Source organism: Salmo salar, chromosome ssa24, assembly GCF_905237065.1.
Source record: "Salmo salar chromosome ssa24, Ssal_v3.1, whole genome shotgun sequence".
NCBI lineage: Eukaryota > Metazoa > Chordata > Actinopteri > Salmoniformes > Salmonidae > Salmo > Salmo salar.
This window is the reverse complement of record NC_059465.1, coordinates 33,561,030-33,579,852: the sequence shown is the minus strand read 5'-3', so window position 1 is coordinate 33,579,852 and position 18,823 is coordinate 33,561,030. Positions and strand designations below refer to the sequence as shown.

General features: G+C 41.5%; 1 long non-coding RNA gene across 1 annotated transcript; it reads left to right on the top strand.

Moving 5' to 3' along the window:
* The first annotated feature begins 9,530 nt into the window (after nucleotides 1-9,530).
* On the top strand, nucleotides 9,531-18,531 carry LOC106585760 (uncharacterized). The gene is made up of 3 exons (XR_001324019.2): nucleotides 9,531-9,684; nucleotides 14,300-14,410; nucleotides 15,229-18,531. It is a non-coding gene; the product is annotated as an uncharacterized lncRNA (long non-coding RNA).
* Nucleotides 18,532-18,823: the final 292 nt, after the last annotated feature.

Here is an 18,823-nt window from a genome sequence, read left to right as displayed (position 1 = left end):
CTCTACCCAAAATGATTTTGTGTATTTGTTTAGATGAAGCAGCACCACCTAAAATGTTTGGTGATTTAGCCTCTCATCTCACCAGGTTTGGGGAGTAACTGACTACAAGAAAACTGTACCTGTAATCAGTTACGTTACTAGCAAAAATATTGTAATCAGATTAGATATACTTTTAAAAAAAATATTATTTGTTGGATTACTTTTAAATTCAGAAAGGATGTTTGTGAAAAAATGATGACACCTTTCTGTTTTCTAAAGGACATTCAATTCAGCATTGAAAAAAGGCGCAGGTCTAAGTGTGTTCCACCTGAGGGAGTCTATCCATAAGCCAGAGACCACTTTGATGACACATCAAATGCGTTTGATGGACCCTTTTCGTCTTCGTCTAATGCCTCGTAGCCCGTTCCTGCAGTCAAATGACCAAATCACCTTCTAGTGGCCTCATGGGTAGAATGTTATTCATATTTTTCATATTTTCATAATTAATAAACATTATTATTTTTAAAATGGCAGAAATCTGATGTTTCTTTGTCAAATGGAGTTGTTATATTTCAGTCTTCTGTGATGTATAGACCCTTTTCCAGCACACTACATATTGACGTCATGCACAGATGCGCGTGACTCTGGGCGGCAGTAAGAAACCCATCACCATCTGCGCCATTCAACATAGCCTAGATTAACTTTTTTTGTTCTCATACGCTTACAATGTTTTGATTCTTGCTTGAACAGTCGTTAAGATTATATTTGGTTGTGATATTTGCAAAATGTTAGCTAGAATGCTAACGCTCATTGATATAGTCTGTAGCAAAAGCTAGTCTAAGAGCCATTTTACTGGTTGAAGTGTTTTTTAAGTGTAATCCAGTTGATTATACTTAAATGATACAAACATTATATTAAGCAGGACATTCATACGAGCCTTAAAATCCAATTATATAATCCAAAAGTAGTGTGAAATGCACTCATAAGCAACATGCAAATAGAGGATTTTATTGCTTGCATTCTATGAGAACGCCCCCTTGTTCTGACACCAACTTGCGGGCATCGCCCTCATGCGGCACAGAAAGGGGTCTATATAAAGTGTAATATTGGAATGTAAACTCAAAAGGTTATACATCTGACATGGTACGTGCCCATAACCCCGTGTGTGAGGTGCATACTTTTGTTCCAAAGTAGATTTGTTTAAGACTACCAAGAAATCCCGATTTAGCCCACTGAAGTAAAAGGTTAAGGGGTAAGAAATCCAAACTTAACTGAAAGTAATCAGATTACGTTGCTGAGTTTGGGTAAACCAAAAGTTATGTTACTGATTACAATTTTGGACAGGTAACTAGTAGGCTAACAGGTTACATTTAGAAAGTAATCTACCCAACCCTGCCTCTCACTATCATCTCTCGAAAGGTTACAGCAGAAAAAGACGGACAGCTGTGCTATACATGTATTTACTGAGTGAAGTAGGCCTAAAGTGTGCCTTGCCTGGTTTTGGAAGGAGCTGGCTACATCAGAAACAGACAGTCAGCCATTTACAGTGTGTAGACCTACAGTGTATGCCTCAGCCTTGCCTGGTTTTGGAAAGGGGTTGAGGAGGTGTGGCCTCCAGCGCCTGCCGCCCCCGTAGCCAGAGAGAGTACCCATGACAACCGTAAGGGCCTGCTGGCGACTCCCTGTCTTCGCTGGTCGGTGTTGCCATGGCGACTCCCCGCGGGGCTCCCATGTATCAGCGGGAGGGGCGTCCAGTTGACTAACCCTCTTCCAGCTGGGGAGCAGCAGAGGGCGGGGGGGGGAATAGCATGGCAGAGCTGAGAGAGACAGAGAGAACAGCAGAGCTGAGTGAAAGAGTGGGAGAAAGATTGCACAGCACAGCAAAGCAGTGTGTGTGTCGGCCCAGCAGTGCCTGGAGAGCAAGAGACGGTACACCAGAGAGAGTGAGAGACAGAGAGAGAGAAACAGAGAGAGAGGGAAAGAGAGAGAGGGAGGGGGAGGAAGAGCAAGAAACCAAAACCCCAGGAGGACACACAAGGGTGTTCTGAACTATGAAAACAGGCTCCATCCCTGATTACACACAGACACCCTTATAACTGCAGTCAGTTACTGAGTCCAAAATAATGTTTTTTTTTACTGCAGTAATTATGCAGTACACTGCAGTTATTCTGTAATTACTCCATTCCAAATTCCAGTCGACTGCAGTTACTGCAGTTTCAAAACTGCAATCTTTTTTTGTAAGGGCAAGGGCTGGCTCCAGGCATAAGCGACATAAGCGGTAGCTTAGGTCCCCCGGACTCAACACAAAAAGGGGGGTCTCAATTTAGGCTACTGTTGAGTGTGCAGTTACAAAATGTGATTGTGCATAAGCAGTTTTCCTTTTGTTATGTCAGTCAATGACAGTCACTTAATTGTCATTCACAAAAAAACTGATTGGTAAGTTAGCCTAGCCAGCTATCTAAACTTGTAGTAATCATGGCCAAATGACTGACGGGTACGTGCCCAAGGGGCCCTGACTTCCAGGGGGCCCCCATTGATTTTGTAAGCCACTCTCACTCAGATATAATTTTAACATGGCATAAGTCATGGCAAAATGTGTACAAATTCAGGAAATTTGCTTTAAAACTGCAAAAGTTGATCTCTACCCACTACAGTACTTACTATAGAATTCTGTAGTAAACTGTAGTATACTGTAGAATACTATCCTACACATCGTAGTATTCCTCGATCATGTCGTAGTCTTTAGTATAGAATTTTGTAGTATACTGTAGAATCCTATAGTACACACCCCAGTATTAAACACACAAAAAACACTGTAGTAAATACTATAGTCCGCAAAAACACTACCTTCTTAACTATAGTCAATACTACAGTATTTAATTTGCATATATCCTGCCTATTCCCCTCCCTCATATCCCAATTTGTGCAATCTGTAAATACTACAGTATACACCATTCCATAAAAACACTACAGTACTTACTACAGTATAACGTACTACAGTCAGCAAAACATTACAGTAAATACTACAGTATATTACAGTCCACAAAAGCACTACAGTACTTACTGTAGTATATGCTACACTTTTTTTACTACAGTATTTATATTTACTACAGTAAATACTACAGTATATTACAGTACACTACGTTATAAACTAGGTGGTTCGAGCCCTGAATGCTGATTAGCTGACAGCCATGGTATATCAGACTGTATACCATAGGTATGACAAAACATTTATTTTACAGCTCTAATTATGTTGGTAACCAGTTTATAATAGCAATAAGGCACCTTGGGGGGGTTGTGGTATATGGCCAATATACCACGGCATAGGGCTGTATCCAGGCACGACGCAAAAGAACAGCCCTTAACCGCGGTATATTGTCCATACCACACCCCTTCGGGCCTTATTGCTTAAGTATACTACAGTGAATACTGAAGTAAAGTCTGCAAAAACATTACAGTGAATACCATAGTATTCCTACCATGGTATACACTATAGTATTTTTTCATGTGGGGCGCAAGCCATGGCAAAATGTGTAGAACTGCAGGAAATGTACAGTAAAACTGAAAATGTTCCTCTCTGTCCCAGGGCAAAATTTGTAGAATTGCAGCAAATTAACTTTAGAAGTAAAAAATGTTTTATCTCCGCTGTCAAGAGGGGGGCCACAAAATGTTTTGCCCACCCAACCAAATCTGGTTTAGGGTATCCCAAAAGGCTAGATCCGGCCCTGCACACAGACATCAACCGACTGTCCTGTAGCTTTAGCCAAAGCTATTCCAAAGAGATGTAGTTTATGGCAGGGGTTCTCAAAGTGGGGTCAGAGCTCAAATTAAATTAAAAAAGTATAATAAAAAAATTCTAATATTTCTAAAAACAACAGATTAAAATGCATTTTGGGATCCGTGGAATAAGTTTAGAGGGTGTAATAGATGTAATAGAATTGCATGATATTAGCTTTAAAGCGTCAACAACAAAACATCTCTCTCCCACATGACAAAATCTGTAGAATTGCAGGAAATTAGCTTGAAAATATATATTTTTTCTCTCCATGGTTCTCAAGAGGCAGGCCTTTCAAATGTTCCTTCCCAGGGCCCGAGACTTGGTTTGCCTGGCTTGTATGCTATTTTTTTTTTTTATCTCACTTGAGTTGTGTTTTGATTATGAGGTGGTCCCTGATGAATTTGGGGTCCCCGGCCCCAAAATGTTTGAGAACCGTGGTTTATGGCTTTAGCAAAAATAAATAAACAATAGTCTGACATTATAACCTCGACTTCCTAAAAATGGTCAAACGAATTATTGCAGTAATTATCTGAGGATTAATATTTGACTGATTCTGCATGTGCTTTAACAAACCTCTGCAACAGATACTGTCTGTACGTTACCCTTCCTCCCCACTCAAACCCGTCTCACTGACAAGCACGGCACATAGGTTTTGGCTGACTCGGGACCCAGGGTAGGCTACTCTGTTCCCAGATGGTTGTGTTGTTCTGTAGTCGTGTGGTGGGGGAGCCTGTGAAATGGCAACAGTGTGTCCGCTGGCTGGGAAATAGACAGAGGCTTTTTCTGCCCCATAATTGCTCCAAGCTGTGTCCCCTTGAAGGTCTGTAAACCACTTTTCATGTGTTTGTGGGTGTGTGTGTGTGTGTGTGTGTGTGTGTGTGTGTGTGTGTGTGTGTGTGTGTGTGTGTGTGTGTGTGTGTGTTGGGTTGGGTTGGGGGAATCACAAGTAAAAATCCATTTGATGTAAATACAGAGTATATACTGTAGGCCTAACTAATTTAAGTTAAAAAAATATATTCAATCAAAATTGCGGGTTATTGCATCTTTTAAAGGCAATGTTCACGCGTTCACTGCATCTTGCATGTCAGCTCAATCGGAAATTGTCTTTAAAAGCTGTAATGCCTTTAACCTGCGAGCAGATTTATAATATGCTATTAAGCAGAAGCTTTTATCCGAAGCAACTTACAGTCATGCATGCATACATTTTACGTATGGGTAGCCCCAGCGGGAAATGGTCAAATGTATTCTTGCAGTAATTATGTGAGGCTTAATATTTGACTGTTAATTTGAATTACATTTTTTTTTTACTTAAAAATGTATAAAGAATATAAATGCCTCATGAGGTTAGTTCAACTAAAAGCTTATTTTACAGTAATGTTTGAAAACAAAGTAAATGTAAACAAACTCTATATACCATCAAAACATGGTTAAAACTATAATTGTTATATCATCGATGGTCAGTCCTCTGTCTATGAATTGGAGAGAGGTAGAGCCCATTCCTCAGCTTTTTACCAAAATAGGGGCAGAGAAAATGCTTTGTTATTGTTTCAACTACTGATTGTCCTTTAAGCCTTTAAGTCCATTTCTTTCTTTTTATTTACCAACAAGAGGTTTTAGTCACGAGGAAAGAACCGTGTACAACAATAAAAGGAACATCTTCAGGACAAATTTCTTTTGGAAAAGCAGAGATAAACTTCCCACAGTAAACATTTTGTTGATGTAAGTGCAGAAAATGTCTTCACTGTTTTTTTGTCTCAATTTCATATAAAAACATATTATTTTCATGATATAAAAAGTGACACAAGGCATTTTTTGTCAGTGTTACGAAAGGCAATGAGCCAAAGACATTCTATACTAATATAAATGAACTATTACAGTTTATTTTCTCTAGTCATTCGTGCGATAATACTTATTCTATCCTACAAGTTTGTGACTAGTCTACTTCTACATGTAATAAAGTGTAACTATAATGTGCACCTGTCATGGTAACCTTTGGATTTACAAATCTTAGCATATAAAAAACATTGTTTTTTGACAGAAGTTAGTTTGTTGACACAAAGACACAAACCACTATCCAGACTTATTTATGGAACTCTGAGAAGCACCCTCCCCTGCACAGGTGAACGTTACATATCTTGCAGCCAAACACGCTCTCATGTCGCAGACCCTTGTTTGTGCAGTTCCTGCAGCGTCGGGAGCGCTCAGACATGCGGTCCAGTCGGTGCCCGTACTCAATGGGTGAGTCTGCGTGGCGTTTACGTGCTGCCCGCTCCATACCCCTCGCCCCCTGGTAGTCCCCGATGAGCTGCTGTGCCAGGCGAACGCGGAAGTGACGCTGGGTGAACTGTTTCCCGTTGCAGCCAGCCGGAGGGGCGCCCCCGCGGCTCTCTCGTAGGATGACGTAGGCGTTGACGATGCAGAGGTTGACGTAGAACCACAGGAAGTAGCGCCACCACTTCTTGCAAGGGCGCCCCACCTGGTAACACTCCCTCAGCTGGTCACACAGGTCTACCCCTCTCATGTTCTCCTGGTACAGTAGCAGGGGGAGGGGGTGTGGAACCCCAAAAGACACTCTTCCTCCGCCATCACTATCCACCTCCCACTCACGCTGCTGCTGCCTGCCCGGGCTGATTCCCACAATCCCCGGCGCCGAGTTGGAAGACAGACAGCTGACCACCTTGGTGTCCCGGGTTACCGTGGCGACAATGTTGCCGCGCTGGCACTGGTAAAACTCGCCCGGCGACAGCTTGCCGACGTTGCATGGGCGGAGGACCTCAGGGTAACCACGGCGACTGGGCTGGGTGGGGCCGCAGGCATAGAGGCCGTTCCGGAGGAGCCTCTGCATGAGGGGCACAGAGGTGAAGAAGCTGTCCATGAAGAGGTGGTGGTGCTTCCCCTCCAGACCCCTCACCAGGGACGTCACCACTCTGTAGCCCAGGGCAGCCACCGCCGCCTCCTCGCTGGCCTTGCCCACATAGATCCTGGCACGGTGGCAGTAGCCTGAACGGGAATCACACAGCATCCACACTTTGAGTCCTTTCTTTAGGGGCTTGGAGGGCATGCACTGGGTCGGGGAGAAACTACCTTTCACGGCCACGGCACCCTGGTCGATGGTCAGGCAGCGGTTGGGCGTGTACGAGTCCCACATGGTGTTCTCAACGACGTCCAGCAGAGCACGTATTTTGTAGAGGCCATCATACCCTCGCTCACCACGCACAGGCTCTGACTCACGGTCGCATAGATGTAGGTTCTGGGTGAGTTTCTCAAAGCGCCTAGCTGTCATAGTCTTTTTAAAGCCTGCATTGCCTATGAAAATGTCACTGGCCCAGTACATGTCAGCATCAGGAAGCTGGTTGATGCCCATAAGAATGTTCAGTCCTATGTAAGCTTTCATCTCTCTCAGGTCAGTGGGATGCCAGTGGGGGTCGGACTTTCCACTCCTCCTTTGCCGATAGAGGGCGTAACTGTTTGTTTGTTCTACCATGTGTTCAAAAAGAGAATCTGGAAAGAGTAACCGGAAATAGTCACGAGTGTCAGCATCGTCCCCCAGCGAATGCTGTGGGCCACTGACAGCGGAGAATGGCTCTATTGAAATTACCTGATCAGGTTCGCCCCAGAAGTCGGGAGAAGTGCAGTCTTCATCCAAGTCATCATCAAAGCTGAAAAAACTCGTGTGCTCCTCCTCCTCCAAATCGGAGAAATCAATATCCGAGTCGTTTGACGTGGTGTCAGAGCAGTTATTGGAGGTAGAATAATAGCACTCCTTCGCGTACTCCTCCTCCTCGTGCTTGATTCCATTGCCAGTGACCAAAATAATATTGCAGCCTCCTTCCGCGATGTAACTGACTGCGTCTGCAGTCTCCTCCGTTGCTGCTGTGCTTTTGAATCCATTCTCCCCCTCCTCGCCGTCCTCCTGTACTTCGTCTTCCTCCTCGTCCGAGTCTGGCTTTCTGAAAGGAATTTCAAACCACTTTACATCGACTGAAAGATTAAGCGGAGAATCTTCACTGTCGGAGACCGTGGTAGTTTCTGTGTCCGCGTTAGTTTCCAAAATAGTAAAAAGCTCTCTCTTTTTTCTTGCCGCCATGTCGGGGTATAGAACTGTCCCTGCATGAGTCTTGTATTTATTTTTTTCGTGGGGAAATAATCCTCAAATCTAACCTTCAATTCAATATGAGCCAAAATGCACTTAGAGACGTCTTCGTAAAACTTGCTGGTCTTTAAACCATGTGGTTTCTATAAGCTTGAATCTCATTGTTTCCGCTCTTCGGTTTTCTACGCTTTGTAGCGCAGTGTGGCCGCAGACGTCAGAAGCTGCATGCATGTCCTGCTTTGTAGGGCGTTTTGCGACTGCAGCTGGTGGGGTTGCTAGTTCGCTAGGCTGGCAGATGGCCGCTTGCTGTTGTAATGCCCGCTGGCATTCGCCACTATCAATAGCAGGATACCCACCTCCGGGGACACGGAGAAAGGAAAAGAGTGCATGATATAGTTTATGCCTATACAGATTTCCTATTTCTAAATAAACTGTTTTTTTTATTGTATAATGAATGAAGAATGTTGAATTTGTAGCCTACATGAATTAACAATCAATTTACAGAACACTCACTGAGTGACAACATTGCGTATTTGTAGGCTGTTATTACGCACGCAGTAATGCGCACTAAAATTATTGTTCTCCATGATATTATTTAGGTACCCTAAATGTCTGATGATGAAGCAGCATATGGTTCTACACCACATACCCCTCTATGTAGCCTACTAGATATATCTCATACAGTTATATACTATTACAATAGTTCTCTCAGCCTAATGATGAGCTCATTCATTCATAAACATGTTTCCTCTAACGGGTTACTACACGAAACTGCAGTCCCATAGGCTATTTTGGGAATTTAGTCCATCCCTCTTATATTGTAGGAATGTGGGCAGTCCCTATTCTTCACTCAGAGGGGAGTATTTGTGTAATGTCAAGTGATGTTTTACCTGGCACTCTTAACTATTAGCTGATGTATGGTTTAGCCTACTTTCATGTACCTGAGCTGACAGGTACCCATCATTCATCATTTAACACACCATCCTCATACAAGATGAATTATTTCCAGTATTCAATTGAACAAGAATGTTCCTCTGGCCACACCTAAGTACAGTATTACCGGTATGCACTGGTTTCAGCATTGGCTGTGAATACATTACTTTGGGTTAACGTTATATTATATGCCATGCAGCCTTGGTGAATTGTTCAGTTTCTGTAGTGTTTTACCACTGTAGTTAGTGTGCCGCTAGACTTAATGCAGTATACAACAACTGAAATATGCAAATAGGCTAAAGGTGTCGACTTTCCTCAGGATATCTTACTTTAAAGTCTTTTTAAGTCCTAGTGTGAATGTAGTACTGAGAAGCATGGTTAACAAGATGTCTAACTAAGGTCTCTGGGTTCAGATGAAACCACTCTGGTCTGGTCTATGCCTTGCACACTTGGGAGGAGGCTGCTGCCAAACTCCTATTATGGAGGATGGGGGAAGGGAGCAACAACCATGGCCTGCCTGACTCTATGGTTGAGTGAACACTTGGTCACTGCCTCTGGGCCATGCAGGAAGAACAGGATTTATGGCTGGTTCTTAGCCTACCCTTGCTCACATTCTAGTAGTCTTTGTTTCTGTGGTACCATATTGCCTAGTCCTCTCTACACTGGTAGAATGTGTTTCCTTATCTGCCCAGAAAGGATTATTGGGGTAGAACTATACTAGTAACCAGTGTGTAGGAAATGGGGGGGGGAACTGTGATCCTGTGCTTAGAGATATCCGGACCAAAAATAGAAGTAAGCAAAAAAGCCTCCCTCCAGTGTTTCCAGGCCCCTGGAGCACAGTGCTGCAGCAGACCCCTCAGAGACTCCAGCAGTGGGGTGGAGAGACGCTGACCAATAGGGGGTGAGACACTGTGTGTGTGTGTGTGTGTGTGTGTGTGTGTGTGTGTAGTGCAGGGATGGACTGGCCATCTGGCACTTTGGGCAAATGCCAGATGGGCTGGTAAATTTTTAGCCTAGTGAGCATGTCTAACTTGTTTTTTTTGTTTTTTTGTGCAAAATGATAATTATCTGGCTAATAATGGGGGCCTCAAAGGAAAAAATGGTCCGGTGTGTTAGAAATGCCAGGGCCAATATTTGGTCCCAGTCCGCCCCTGGTGTAGTGTGTGTGCCTGTGGTGTGGACAACTCAAATACTTATTTTTTACACAATCTCATAGACAGGATCAGGGCAGTGCATGTGTGGTAGTAGCACAACCACTACAGCCGCCGATAGAGAGCATTGCCCTCTCACTATTCTTCTCTAATGGAACAGAGCACTCCATCAAGCTCACATTTTATGAGTAAAGACAATAATAATCAATATCTTTCTGTGGAATTAACAGTTAGAATGTGTGATTGGTACCTTAGTGGTGGCCTGATACATACATGTTCTTAGTCCCTTTGCAATGTCTGGATACATTTTCTCAGTTGCATGAACCGGATTTGTCCTATGTTAGTGCAATGTGCCTTTGAAATGTCATGTTTTTTGTCCTAACAGAAATCATAACATTTCATTTGAATTGTATGTCATAACAGAATCATAGGACTGTCATAAACATGACATAACACATGACATAAGATGATATGACCATTGACAGTAAATAAAAGCCTGTCCCAACCAGTTCACAAAGGTTAAACATAAGCATTTGTCTTTATTATTACTAAAATCAAAAAGTCAAAGAACACCATTTGTTATTTCATGGATACATTTTCATAGCTGTATATATGGTCATTAGCAATAACATCAGTTTATGCCTACATCACCATATCGTCTTTGTTTTATCCATACTAATCATACATTGCTGCAAAGCCCATTGTAATTTAGCCCATTTGAGACTTTTGGCTACATTCCACTAATGTTCCTTGTACTCAGATGATGAAACGGAGGGCCAATTGTGACCTTGAATGACTTTCACCTAGTGGCCTTTTCCATTTTGGGAAACAATGACCATACCACCCCCTTGTGGTGGTCTGAGAGAACTGATGTAATTTCCCCAGGAGGAATTTCAGTGAATCTAATGCATAACTATTACAGTACAATAGACTGTTCTGTTTAGTTATGAATTGGAAAATCTTTTTTATGGCTTTGGGCAGTTCTGTTAGCTATGATCAGCAACACCCTCTCTTCTATAACATACACACCTTCAATTAAATTAAAAGGGCTTTATTGGCATGGGAAACATATGTTTACATTGCCAAAGCAAGTGAAATAGATACACATTCTCTCTTCAATAACACACACACACACACACACACACACACACACACACACACACACACACACACACACACACACACACACACATCCATAACCTGAATTCTCTACATACATCTAAATGGAGAGATGAAGAAATGATGTGATATACATTCACATATACCAGTGTCCACAGCTGCACTGATATGGAGACGGGAACAGACTGAGTTTCCCAATATAACCACTGGATGGTGCTAAAGCATTGGCTTTCGTGAGAAAACTTTGGTCAAAATGATGTCAATGCACAATAGCTGGTGAAGAAATGTAGGATTATTGACAGAGAATAACAGTATATGGGTTAGAATCTGTCCTGTAAAGATCTATTTAAAGTATTTTCATTTGTAGACAGTGGTGGATTTCATACCAGTCCAGACTGTCTACTGTGTGCATGAATAGTACTCTTCTCTCAAACCTCTAGACTGAAATCTCAAGATGTAAAAATAAAAGTTGCAGCATGAGTTTCCAGAACTACATAACTTTTTTGAACTACTGATATGTTTCAGAAGTACACACAACACCTCCAGTTACACACGCGCACACACACGCACATGCACGTACACGCACGTGTACACGCACGCACACACACACACACACACACACACAAAATATATTGTGTATCTTGGTCTTCAGCTCTGTTTGTGACCAGGCCATGTGTTTGTCATTATGGTCATTCTGCTAGGACCAGAGCTGATGTACTGGGTCAGACTGGCTTTGGCCAAGATCCCAGACTGGCCCAGCCCACTGTCCCAGTATCTGGTTCTGGATATCGCCACGTCCAACCAGTGACTAATCCTAATTCCCTGAGCAATCTATCCGTATTAGCCCGCTGATATTCTGCCTCTCCATTTTGTACTGTGGTGATTATTCATTTCTGTTTCTGTTTCAGAGGTAGCCGAACTGAAACATTTAGGGTCTGCCTTTGTTCAGAAAATGGAATGGAATTCGATGCATTGAAATTGTTGCATACAGTACATTATAGATTACAGTAATGTGCTATGGAATAAAACCAAAGTAAAATAAAGGAAAGACCGTGTCTGGGGCAGATGAAAGAGAGAGGCTCCTAGTTTCCTTTGGTGTTCAGTGTAGACTCTTCCTGGACCCAATCTCAGTAGGCGGTCCTAAACTCCTCTTTGACTCCATAAGTAAACATAGCCTAATGAAAAGGAAATCACTGGAAGATTACAGTTCATTAACATGCCATTGACCATGTTAAGGAGAGGCACCACAGGCTGAAATTACATTTTTTCATCTACTTATCAATTTTGAGATTTTGGGGTATTTTTGTCCTTGACTATTAGTACTTTCAAAAAGTTAACATAAAAATGTCTAGAACTTGATGTAAATGTATATTTCCTTTTAGTTATCATACTACCATCATCAGAATGTAATTCATTAAAACATTTACATAAATCCATAATTTCATAGCTCACATATTTTAAAAGCCCACTTCATAGAGAATGTTACAAACTGGACTATATGTAGTAACTTACTTTGTAGAGATGTTTAAGACAGGCATTTGGCGATTGGTAGGCTAAATTCATTGTACTTGTCTTTACTGTCATTTTCCGAAAGTCAGACTCTTCTCACACACCAACAAAAAAAAAATCGTTTCAGAAGCATCTGCAGTCACAAAATTTTGTCTGGTTATTAATAGAAATATTTTCCAGACTTGAATTGTTGATGTGTGGTCAAATTTGTATTCTTCGGAAACATTTCTTTGGAAAAAATAATTTATCCACAATCTACTCTATACAATTCCAGTCTTGGAGTGTCTAAACAAAATGAAACCAAAGTATTTAGTCTGGCTTCATCCAGTGTCCTAAAAAATGGATTTGTTGTTTATGCAAATTGTGCATATTTAAAAATGGAATCCGTGGTAGGGGGAAACAGCGCCACTGGCCACCCCACCAACTTTGTTATTGTTTTCGTTGCCAAGCTAAGGGAGCGTTGTGCAGCATGGTAAAACATTTTTTGCAGTACATATTCTGTTCTTCTATCGTGCGTGCAATGAGGTGCTGGTGGACAAGACAGTGTTCGTTGTTTGCAGTAACTTCTTTGTTGTTGTAATATTGCAAATGGATGTGGCTGTTTCACCATTATTATTCCAGCTTTAATTAGATATAGCCTAACTTGCATATTCTAATACAATATTTCAGAAAAGTTGTAATACAAAAAAGTGTTATATTTGTGTCTACATTCAACTGGTTCATTGTGATATTACCTTATTAGGGTGTGGTGCCTTGCCTCCAGTTCAGCTGGCCCTTTGCCATCTTGGACTCAACCCTCCCACTTTTATTCTCCCTGTTGGAGAATGGTGAGCCTTCTTCTCTGATACCAGAGTATCTGACAATGTGGTAAAGAGAGGAGGCTGGAATAATACACAGAGAGAGGATCTAGGGGGAAAGTGGGCAAAGATTATCTTTGCATTATTCTACACTTCCTTTCTGGACAAGGGAAGGGAAGTTGTGGTCTTTTGGAGCTGGAGCAACCAAACACCACCTTGTCTTGAAGTGACACTAACTGTATTGAACACCTGTGTGTGTGTGTGTGTGTGTGTGTGCGTGCGTGCAGCATGTGTGTAGTAGTCTGCATAGGATGAGGGTGTGTGTGTGTTTAACACTATAGAAACTATGTAGAAACTATCCAGTAGTAAGTGTGGTGATGGATTTCTTTGTGGATGAGGATTATCTATATGAAGCATGAAACTGGCCGCTTACTCCGACTGTGATATGTGGTTGTCACACATAGCTATTCTAAGATGAATGCACTAACTGTAAGTCTCTCTGTATAAGAGCGCCTGCTAAATGACTAAAATGTTAATGTACTGTAGAGATGCAATATGCTACGAGGTGTAGTATGAGGTTTGATACACCATGATCCATTCTCTCTGCGTGAGACTGATAACAACAACTATGTATAGGCACTTAAATGATTCACGTGGAATCAAGTGACATTGTATGTAACATATTTTCAATACTTCTCTAAAACAAAATAAACCCCAAATTCCGACAAACAAAATCCTTCTACACAGCTATCCATGCAGCCAGCTTATCATGCACCACAGTATACCTGCAAATAGAAAATGGTGATGATATCTATAGAGAAGTTATCCAAGAACAAGGAGTGAAGAACAGGAAGGAGTGAGTTTCCTGTGTTCATTTGACAATAAAACAAAATAACTCCACTGATCATGAACTTGAGAAATGCTGTTTTTGTTTTTACAGTGAATCAGTCCCAAATGAAACTGAAACAAGATCACTCCTCCAGAAGTTGTTCCATGTGGTTTGGTCTCATCTACCGCTGAGGTCCTCTACAGTGTTACACCAGAGGAAAAGGTATTCTGATGCTACCTTGGATTCTAATTATGGTTCTTGACTAAAGGAACAAACTAAATATGTGAAAGATATCCAGTCACTCTTGGAGAACAGTGGACATTATGCAGTATATTGTAATTTCAGTTTATACTGTAGCCTTCATCAGCATGCTTGTTGTTACACACAAACGTCCCAGACTCCCCCACATATTCCCATGTAACCAACCCCATATCAAAGCCTTTCCCAGTACCAGACAGTGGGGAATTGTTCAAGGATATGGCTGTTTTATTTGTCTGATCCATACATAAGATTTTGTTTATTATGAATGGAATAGTTTTACCATAACAGACGGTCGTTAACAAATAAATAATCAATCTTGAGGGATTTCATCACAGATCCTCCAACATGTGCCAATCATTTATATTTTCTTAAGTAGGCATGAGAAACTTTGTTGATTTAGATTTGAAACACAATATATCTATTGTCTGGTACAATGGATACACCCAAGATGTGACATATCTTTCATTTATTTCCTCTCCTAAATATTCCTCTGGTTTTATTACATGAATAAATCTTGATTGTTAGTTGTAATGAAATCTCTTAAATTGTTTACATGTTGCCTGTAATTTGGTCCCATTGAGCTGTAGCTGAGAAAAGACAACAAACGCATCATTCTGCTGTTTGCCATTTTGACAGGTGTAAAATATTTATTATTTGCCAATGTTATTTGTTAGCATGTTAATTTGACATCCGCTGTAAACAAGCTGAGGCTCAGTGTGTCTAAAGGGTGGCTGACATCTTTTTGTTTTAATACTTAACTCTATCCTTTCTTGATAAAGTTGCAGCTCTTTCAAATTCAGGAAGATCCCAGCAGGAACACAATCCAGATGCCTGAAGATTCTGATGTGGACACCCCAAAAACACATCACCAATGATCAACTATTCTAATGCATATCTGTGGCTGGTATGGTTTCAGACAACAGTGTCTCCTGTCTTTGATAGAGTGTTAGTTGTGGGAAGACTGAAGACTCATTCAAAGGGGCCACTTCCATTCCCCTAGAAAGTAAAACCGTAGTTATTAAACAATAGCCATACTACATACAGTCTATGAGAAAGCTACTTGTTTTGTCCCTGTTTTGTCCTTGTTTTGCCAAGGTGAAACATCACAGGTCTAGAAATGTTATGTTGAATGACTTACAAAAGAAACCCCACAAATTGCTCATTTACGGACAGGCCTGCTTTGTAACAGCAAGAAACCTCAACGTATCCTTATCAATGACTGTTTTGGTCACCTTTTAAGGGAACGATTATGGTGAGACACAACATTACTTATGGGAGTACTTAATGTGACCTTATCTGATTGTCGTTTTAGACTCCTTTATGACAAATCTCTGAACAAGGAATTCCCAATTTCAGATTGGACCAGATCGAGTTTGGGGGGACTGGGACTAAGGGTGTGTATCTGACGGTTCTTTGAAGTGAGTCAGAGAGCATGACAAACCCAAAGTCCTGTACTGCATTAGCAATACTGTCCTGTCAATTAATGATGGATGGATCACTTTATTACTGTGAGAAATTAGGTTAAGTATCTGGGTAAGGCCAGGGGAGATTTTTTTCTGGTTGATTTGCCTTTATTAAACCCCACCCTACCCACATAGCATGGAGCAGTTAGGTCATGATTGTGGAGAAAAGTTCAGATCCACCACCCCTCCAAAACTATCCCACGGTCTAATTGTAGATTTCTCCTCCTGAAAAGGATGACTTCTTCAAATGCTTCTGGTAAGAAAATGTTAGTCATAAAAAGTGTCAGTCATAAAAACATAGTCATAAAAAAATAAGCAAGCTAAAATTACTAGCAGTTTAAGTCACATTAAACACACATCTAGTAGTTTCTGGTGGTAGTTACAGGCACCTTCCAACCCAGAAACTAGTCTTGATTCTTGACCGTATGTTTTGGGGATTCTACTTCAAATTATTTGAGCTATTACTCTTTCTTTCTTTCTTTCTTTCTTTCTTTCTTTCTTTCTTTCTTTCTTTCTTTCTTTCTTTCTTTCTTTCTTTCTTTCTTTCTTTCTTTCTTTCTTTCTTTCTTTCTTTCTTTCTTTCTTTCTTTCTCTCTCTCTCTCTCTCTCTCTCTCACTCTCACTCTTTCATTCCCCCTTCTCTTTCTGTGAGTAAATCAATAGGCTGTCATCCTGTTAACACTACCCCCCTCAGGTTTGGGGGGGAGGCCGGAGGAAGAGGCTACATATGGACCTTGTTACTGTCCCATGGGCTTGACGCACACAACACGGGGGAGGATGGGAAGACACCGCCAATGAAGAGCCATATCAGACCACTGCTCAACAGAGTAGGCCTCCACCTCAACATTAGCACCCTCAAATCAACACGATAGAGAGACTCAACTCTCCACAAGCCCCAGATCATTAACTTGTCCCTTCCTGTGAATCATGAATGGAGGATGTCATGAATCATGGCAACATTTAATGTCCTACTGCTATTGCCCATAAGTAAGGCCATGAGTTTTTCCTGACCACATCACCTGACCAGGAAACCCAGTCTTGTTAACCAGATCACCTCACCAGTAAACTCAGTCTGGTAAACCATTTTTCTTTACCAAGTCACCTGACCACCCACCCATTGGTTGAATCAACACTGTTTCCACGTGATTTCAATGAAATTAAGTTGAACCAACGTGGAATAGACATTGAATTGACATCTGTGCCTAGTAGGCAGTAAATTCAGCCTGGTAAACCCTTTTCCTTACCACATCACCTGACCAGGAAACTCAGCCTGGTAAAACCCTTTTCCTGACCACATCACCTGACCAGTAAACTCAGTTTGGTAAAACCTTTTCCTGACCACATCACCTGACCAGTAAACTCAGTTTGGTAAAACCTTTTCCTGACCACATCACCTGACCAGTAAACTCAGCCTGGTAAAACCCTTTTCCTGACCACATCACCAGACCAGTAAACTCAGCCTGGTAAAACCCTTTTCCTGACCACATCACCTGACCAGTAAACTCAGTTTGGTAAAACCTTTTCCTGACCACATCACCTGACCAGTAAACTCAGTTTGATAAAACCTTTTCCTGACCACATCACCTGACCAGTAAACTCAGCCTGGTAAAACCCTTTTCCTGACCACATCACCTGACCAGGAAACTCAGCCTGGTAAAACCCTTTTCCTGACCACATCACCTGACCAGTAAACTCAGTTTGGTAAAATCTTTTCCTGACCACATCACCTGACCAGTAAACTCAGTTTGGTAAAACCTTTCCCTGACCACATCACCTGACCAGTAAACTCAGTTTGGTAAAACCTTTCCCTGACCACATCACCTGACCAGTAAACTCAGTTTGGTAAAACCTTTCCCTGACCACATCACCTGACCAGTAAACTCAGTTTGGTAAAACCTTTTCCTGACCACATCACCTGACCAGGAAACTCAGTTTGGTAAAACCTTTTCCTGACCACATCACCTGACCAGGAAACTCAGTTTGGTAAAACCTTTTCCTGACCACATCACCTGAACAGTAAACTCAGTTTGGTAAAACCTTTTCCTGACCACATCACCTGAACAGTAAACTCAGTTTGGTAAAACCTTTTCCTGACCACATCACCTGAACAGTAAACTCAGTTTGGTAAAACCTTTCCCTGACCACATCACCTGACCAGTAAACTCAGTTTGGTAAAACCTTTTCCTGACCACATCACCTGACCAGTAAACTCAGTTTGGTAAAACCTTTTCCTGGCCACATCACCTGACCAGTAAACTCAGTTTGGTAAATCCTTTTACTGGTCAGGTAACATGGTCAGTGACAACTCCATGAGTTATAGATCAGCATTAAGCATTTGGAGAAAACAATCTGACTAAATGTGTTTAATTTTGGTGGGATGGAGTGTGGTAGTGTGGTAAACCTTGAAAGAAATGTTCCACTTTATGACTAGAGCGTAACAAAGCAACGATGTAATTTACAAACCTGAAACCTCCATCTGTATTTAACATCATCACTAGATCTCGTGACAGAGCATGACTCACCTCAAATGGTGTAAGCTAATGGACTGATGTGTAAATGTCAAGCTAAACAGTCCATATTATGTCCTCAATAAATAAAATAAAAGGAAACATAAGTTAACCTTCCCTCTGAAAATATTTGTGTGGAGAACAAGCTATATTGCCTTAATGATCTTTAAAGGCACAGGATTTTTTTCGCTCTAGTTTTACTGACAGACTTATTTAAAGAAAGTGAGAGGTTTACAGCTTAAATTAAACATCTGGTCATATTGCGTAAAAGTCCCCTATAAAATATGGTGTGCAATGTTGTATTTATTTCAGACACATGTCAAACAACACTTCCACTGGGTAAAGGGAGGGAAGAGGCTGTTTGTCATTTAGTAGATAGTTCTTTGATCTGTTCTGTAAGACTA